Consider the following 7,189-nt stretch of genomic DNA (forward strand, 5'->3'; position numbering starts at 1 on the left):
GTCTGCGGCGTCGTTGCTCCATGCAGCCGCCACAGCCTCTCCAGAACGAGGGAATACAGACCCTGAGTGTCAACTGGGAGGCTCAGTTCCCATCAGAGATTGGTGTAACGGCTGTAGGTGAGTGCTCAGACATTGAGTTTATTTATCCACTTCGTGACTACAAAGAAACTGTGCACGAGTCAGCTATAGCCAGCTCTGGTGAATTTATAGATGTCCCGGAAACTAGTCCTGGACATATAAATCATGTTTACATAGACAATCTTGTCGTTAATGTAGCTCATGTGGCTGAGTGAGTGTGCTTGTGAATCTGAAACCTTGTCACAGGCTGAGACTGAAGAGACAGTATGTTGCCTACCTGTGACAGAAGAAACAAACTGTATTCAGAGGCCAGGGAGTTTTGAAACCACTACTGCTTTAACCATTGACACACTCTCTGGGGATTCTGAGACTATTGTTAAGGATAATTCTGAGTCTGGGAAGTCCTGTTCTAACAGGTTTGAGCCTGCCGTCATTCCTGCGTCCTCTGAGGGAGAGTCTATCTGTCCGGCCCACAAGCTGGCTGGAGACCCACAGGTGTGTTCTGCTGTATATGTGAACAAAGACACTGCAACTGGTTCTGGGGCCTATAATGAAGTAAGTTCTGCCTATGTTGCTGACACTCAGCAAGGAAATACTGAGTATAAGACTGCCAGTTTACAGTTATGTTTTTCTGCTCCTGAGGTTATCAGAATCAGAATCAGAATCAGAATACTTTATTGATCCCTGGGGGAAATTATTTTTTGTTACAGTGCTCCATTATAAACCAACATAAACCAACATTAAGACAAGACAGACAATACGCTAACTAAGAATAGTACAATATATACATATATATATATAATCATAAGTCACTCATAAATAAATAGCTGAAAAAGAAACATGTGTAGTTGTAGCAGTAACCAATGTGTTAAGTGGATGCGTTGTACAGGGAGATGGCCACAGGCAGGAAAGATTTCCTGTGTCGTTCAGTGGGGCTTTTCTGTAATCTCAGTCTCTCACTGAACGTGCTCGTGTGACTGACCAGCATGTCATGGAGTGGGTGGGAGGTGTTATCCAACATTGTCTTTATCTTGGACAGCATCCGCCTCTCCAACACCACCTTGAGGGAGTCCAGCTCCATCCCCACAACATTACTGGCCTTACGGATTAGTTTATTAAGTTTGTTGGCATCTGCGACCCTCAGCCTGCTCCCCCAGCATGCAACAGCATAGAGGATCGCACTGGCCACAAAAGACTCATAGAAAATCCTGGGCATTTTCTGGTATATGTTGAAGGACCTCAGTCGCCTCAAAAAATAGAGACGACTCTGGCCCTTCCTGTAAAGTGCTGTGGTGTTTTTAGCCCAGTCCAGTTTATTGTCAATGTGAACTCCAAGGTATTTATAGTCCTCCACAATGTCAACACTGACCCCTTGGATTGAAACAGGGGTCAAGTGTTTCCTGGTCTTCCTGAAGTCCACGATCAGTTCCTTGGTCTTTGCCACGTTGAGCTGCAGATGATTCTGCTCACACCACGTGACAAAGGAGTCGACCACAGCCCTGTACTCTGTCTTATCATCCCTGCTGATGCATCCAACCACCGCAGAGTTATCAGAAAACTTCTGAAGATGGCAGGTCTCTGTGCAGTGGCTGAAGTCTGTGGTGTAGAGGGTGAAGAGGAAGGGGGAGAGGACAGTCCCCTGTGGTGCCCCTGTGTTGCTGATCACCTTGTCAGACACACACTGTGGGAGACGTACATATTGTGGTCTTCCTGTCAGGTGATCAACAATCCAGGACACCAGAGAAGCATCCACCTGCATCGCTGCTAACTTATCACCCAGGAGGGTCGGCCTGATGGTATTGAAAGCACTAGAAAAGTCAAAAAACATGACCCTCACAGTGCTCGCCGGCTGGTCCAGATGGGTGTAGACACGATTGAGCAGGTAGATGATGGCGTCCTCAGTTCCGAGACGAGGCTGATAAGCGAACTGAAGGGGATCCAGATGTGGTCTTACTATGGGTCGCAGCTGGTCCAGGATGAGCCTTTCCAGGGTCTTCATGATGTGGGAGGTCAGTGCCATGGGCCTGTAATCCTGGGGGCCACTGGGACGTGGCGTCTTTGGTACAGGGACGAGGCATGATGTCTTCCACATCACTGGGACCCTCTGCAGACTCAGACTCAGCATAAACAGTTTATGAAAGACTCCACACAGCTGGGGGGCACAGGTCTTGAGGACGAGGGGACTCATTCCGTCTGGTCCAGCAGACTTGCCTGAGTGAAGTCTCCTCATTTGCATCTCAATCTGGTATTAAGTGAAGGTGATGTGTGGGGGAGGGGTGTCAGGAATCTCACAGGAGGCAACAGCGCCATGTGAAGAGAGAGGCTGGCACAGTGGTGTGGCTCTGGATTCCAGGCTGACTACAGGTGAGGTTGTGGGGGTGTGAGCAGACACTGTGGTGTCGAATCTATTGAAAAACAGATTCAACTCGTTAGCTCTATTCTCACCTCCCTCAGCTCCCCTGCTGTTGGTTGGCCTGAATCCAGTGATGGTCTTCATGCCCCTCCACACCTCTCTCGTGCTGTTCTGCTGGAGTTTCCACTCCAGCTTCCTCCTGTAATTGTCCTTAGCCTCTCTGATCTTGTCCTTTAGTAACACCTGGACCTTCCTCACCTCCTCTTTATTGCCCCCTCTGAAAGTCCTCTTCTTGTTGTTGAGGAGGGCTTTGATGTCCTTAGTCACCCACGGCTTGTTATTTGGGTAACAATGAACAGTCTGAGCTGGAACAATGGAGTCGGTGCAGAAAGTTATGTAGTCTGTGATACACTCAGTAAGCCCATTGATGTCCTCGGCGTGAGGCTCACAGAGTGTTTCCCAGTTGGTCACCTCGAAACAGCCCTGTAGTTCCGCTATTGCCTCCTCTGACCACCTCCTAACAGTCCTGGTGGTCACAGGTTCCCTCCTCACAATTGGCACATAGCGGGGGGTGAGGTGAATCAGGTTATGATCTGACCTACCAAGTGCGGGGAGGGAGGAGGAGCTGTATGCATCCTTGACGTTAGCATACAGTAAGTCTAAAATTTTCTCTCCCCTGGTGGGACAGTCCACATATTGTTTGAATGTTGTTAGTGTATTGTCCAGTGATACATGGTTGAAGTCACCCGAGATCACAATAAAGGCACTCGGGTGCTGAGTCTGTAACCGAGCTATGGCAGAGTGGATAGTGTCACATGCAGCTGTGGGGTTAGCAGAGGGAGGAACATAAACAGCCACCAAGATGACGTGAGAGAATTCCCTGGGTAAATAATACGGCCTGAGTCCAACAGCACACAGTTCAATGTCCGGGCAACAAATCTTTTCTTTGATTGTTATGTTGGCAGGGTTAAACCACCGGTTGTTAACTAAAACAGCAAGCCCACCTCCTTTCCGCTTACCGCTAGCGATGCTGTCCCTGTCCGCCCGAACAGTGTGGAAGCCTTCAACGGACGCATTCTCATCGGGAATGTCCTGGTGCATCCATGATTCGGTGAAACACATCAGGCTACACTCTCGGTATTCCCTCTGATTCCGTACCAGTGCTGAGAGCTCGTCGATTTTATTTGCCAACGATCGCACATTTCCCATCACGATAGACGGCAGACACGGTTTATACCTCCTCCTTGCTTCAAGCCTCCGCTGTCTCACCGTGTCCTTCTTTCTTCTCTTCTGTCCTTGACCTCTGCATCCCCGATGTGTTTTCCTCCAAATTTCAGGTGGTACTACTGCGGGCCTGGCCAGCGAGCCGGCCGGCATCAGGGCGATCAGCTGATCTCTGGAGTAAACAGTCCGTGACTGTAGGAGATGTGCCGCGGTCCCATTCCTTGATAAAAGTAACAGTTCCACGGCCACCAGAAGAACAAAAACTCTCTCAATCCACATGATTGAGTAAGAGATAGTAAACGGATGAAAATACAAGTCAGAAAAAAAAGAATACGTAAGAAAAAAAGAGCTAAACTAAGAGAAAAGCAGGAGCGACAGTAACAGGCTGCACGCTGGTTGGCGCATGCGCACTACGAACCACCCAACAATGAACTCAAGTCTGAGAATAAAGACTTTGAATTTATGTTTGTTAAAGACGATGAGAATATAAATTTGAACTATGACAGACTGGACTCCGAGGGAGGCTCTCACCCATTATATGATTGTACTATTAACTCTGTCACCACCCCATGCACCTCGTCACAGTCGGTTTTCCCGGGGGCCAGTGAAGAAGCTGCCTTCACCATGCCTCTGACTACTAATGTTGAAGGTGTTAATCTTGTGCACGAGCTTTGTATTGACAATAAAGCTAAAATTTCTGATGTTGAGCATGCTATTTTTGAGGAAGACACACTGCCATCACATAACTGTGAATCTGACACTGCTAAACCGGCCATAGACTCTTTAGCCCTGAGAATCAAACCAAAGGATGCACTATTAAACCCTGTTATTATAAATGAGCAGGCTGAGGGGGACATTAGTGAAACAGAATGTGAGGATGATTCTGCACACCCAGGACATGCGTCTTTCCCTAAGAAGTCTTCTTTTAAGACTGTTACAGCACCTGGGGCCTCACTAAAGACTGTGTCTCAGCCCCTGCTGTCCATTAACTACAAATCACGTGGGAAAGCTTCTGATCTGACCAGTGGTGAGACCATATTACTTTTGGCTAGCACCCCCTTTCTGAGTCTGTTTTCCTTGTTCCCAAGTCAAATAATGAATGTTCTGTTTTTATAACTAGGCCAGCGAAAGTAGAAATGTCTGATGTTGATCATGAAAATGTATGTTATGTTCCTGCGCTGATCGGTCCCCATGTTTCTCAATCTGCTGATGGTTTGACCAGAGTTAGTTATACTAATTTGTTTCTTCATGGCGAGACATCAAAGTTCGCCATGCTGCTGGGGTCACACCCTTTCGTGAAAAGTCACACTTTTCACTGTAACCCAAGACCAACTCCTTAGGCTTTCCTGGAGAAATTTGAGGCTGCAGATGTCACCCATCACTATACAGTACCCCAATGTGTAAAACATGACATTTCCTGTTCCCACTAGGTGGCGCTCACCCTGATGTCAATTGTGGCAGTTGAAATTTGTTCAGGGATGGAGCCATATCATATGTGTGCTCTTTGGTCCAGATCGGACAATGTATGACAGAATGAGAGGCAATAAGATGTTCATGGCAAATCATCGAAATTCGCCGTGGCGCCACGGCCTCACCGTATTGTGAAAACTCAAAAGCTCCGCAATTTAACATGGCCCAGGTGTGTAGTTGACACTGGCCAAAGATGAAGCTTATACGACCAAATCCCAAGGAGGAGTTCGAAAAAGTTCGAGGCATGGAAATGGCAAAATTAGAGCCAAAATGTCGCCTTCACTTCTAAACTGCGGACTTCCTGTTGGGTTTGCGTCAATGGGCCCACAGACTTTTTTGTTCGACTTGGCATGGTACACATGTGTGCCAGATTTCATACATGTAGCTCAAACGATGTGGTCGTAGGGCTGCATTTAACAAGGCATAGGTGGCGCTATTCCTCAAGGCTCTGGACGTTGTAGGGCTGTCCTGGTTGACACGCCTCTGCAATGTTGCGTGGAGATCAGGGGCAGTACCTGTGGACTGGCAGACCGGGGTGGTGGTCCCCATCTTTAAGAAGGGGGACCGGAGGGTGTGTTCCAACTACAGGGGGATCACACTCCTCAGCCTCCCTGGGAAAGTCTATGCCAGGGTGCTGGAAAGGAGAGTTCGTCCGCTAGTCGAACCTCAGATACAGGAGGAACAATGCGGTTTTTCGTCCTGGTCGCGGAACACTGGACCAGCTCTTTATCCTCTCGAGGATACTTGAGGGTGCATGGGAGTTTGCCCAGCCAGTCTACATGTGTTTTGTGGACTTGGAGAAGGCATTTGACCGTGTCACTGTGGGAGGTGTTGCGGGAGTATGGGGTGTCTGGCCCATTGCTATGGGCCATTCAATCCCTATACAACCGTTGCAAGAGCTTGGTTCGCATTGCCGGCAATAAGTTGGACTCGTTCCCGGTGGGTGATGGGCTCCGCCAGGGCTGCCCTTTGTCTCCGGTTCTGTTCATAATTTTTATGGACAGGATTTCTAGGCGCAGCCAAGTGGCGGAGGGCTTTCGCTTTGGTGGCCTCAGAATCTCATCTCTGATTTTTGCGGATGATGTGGTTCTGTTGGCTTCATCGGGTGAGGGCCTCCAGCTCGCACTGGAACGGTTCGCAGCCGAGTGTGAAGCAGCGGGAATGAGGATCAGCACCTCCAAATCTGAGGCCATGGTTCTCAGCCGGAAAAGGGTGGAGTGCCCACTCTGGGTCGGGGATGAGTTCCTGCCCCAAGTGGAGGAGTTCAAGTATCTCGGGGTCTTGTTCGCGAGTGATGGGAGAAGGGAGCCGGAGATCAACAGACGGGGGGCGCTGTGGAGCCATATCGCGCTATTCAATGAAAATGATCACATAACAACAAAGCCCTCAGCACATTGGAGGAGTGCGCCAAATTTCAAGACTTTTTAAACTTTCCAAGCCCCTCAAAAGCCACTTCATTGTTCAAGTTGATCCGTGTTGCCACCAGGGTGCGCCGTTCAGTTTAAAGTCACAATTTTCTCCCGAAGCATCATGAGGGACTGATGGTGATATTCACCGCTTTTGAGGTGGCCACGATGAACCTGTGAAAATCAGTACAACAAAATGAAAGACATAATATTTCCTGTTCCCACTAGTTGGCGCTCTGCGTATTCCTGACAATGGGCACATCAATCTGTTCAGGGCGGGTCTGACATCATTTCTGTAAATTCTGGTACTGATCAGACTGGATTTCATTGAGTTATACTAATTTGTTTCTTCATGGCAAGATATCAAAGTTCGCCATGCATCTGGGGTCACACCATTTCGCGAAAACTCACACTTTTCACTGTAACCCAAGACCAACTCCTTAAGGCTTTCCTGGAGAAATTTGAGGCTGCAGATGTCACCCATCACAATACTGTACCCCAAACTGTAAAACATGACATTTCCTGGTCCCACTAGGTGGCGCTGTCCTTGATGTCAAATATGGCAGTAGAAATATGTTCAGGGGTGGAGCCTTATCATATGTGTTCACTTTGGTCAAGGTCAGAAAATCTATGACAAAATGAGAGGCAATAAGATTTT

Source organism: Simochromis diagramma, unplaced genomic scaffold (assembly GCF_900408965.1).
Source record: "Simochromis diagramma unplaced genomic scaffold, fSimDia1.1 OVJJ01000192.1, whole genome shotgun sequence".
NCBI lineage: Eukaryota > Metazoa > Chordata > Actinopteri > Cichliformes > Cichlidae > Simochromis > Simochromis diagramma.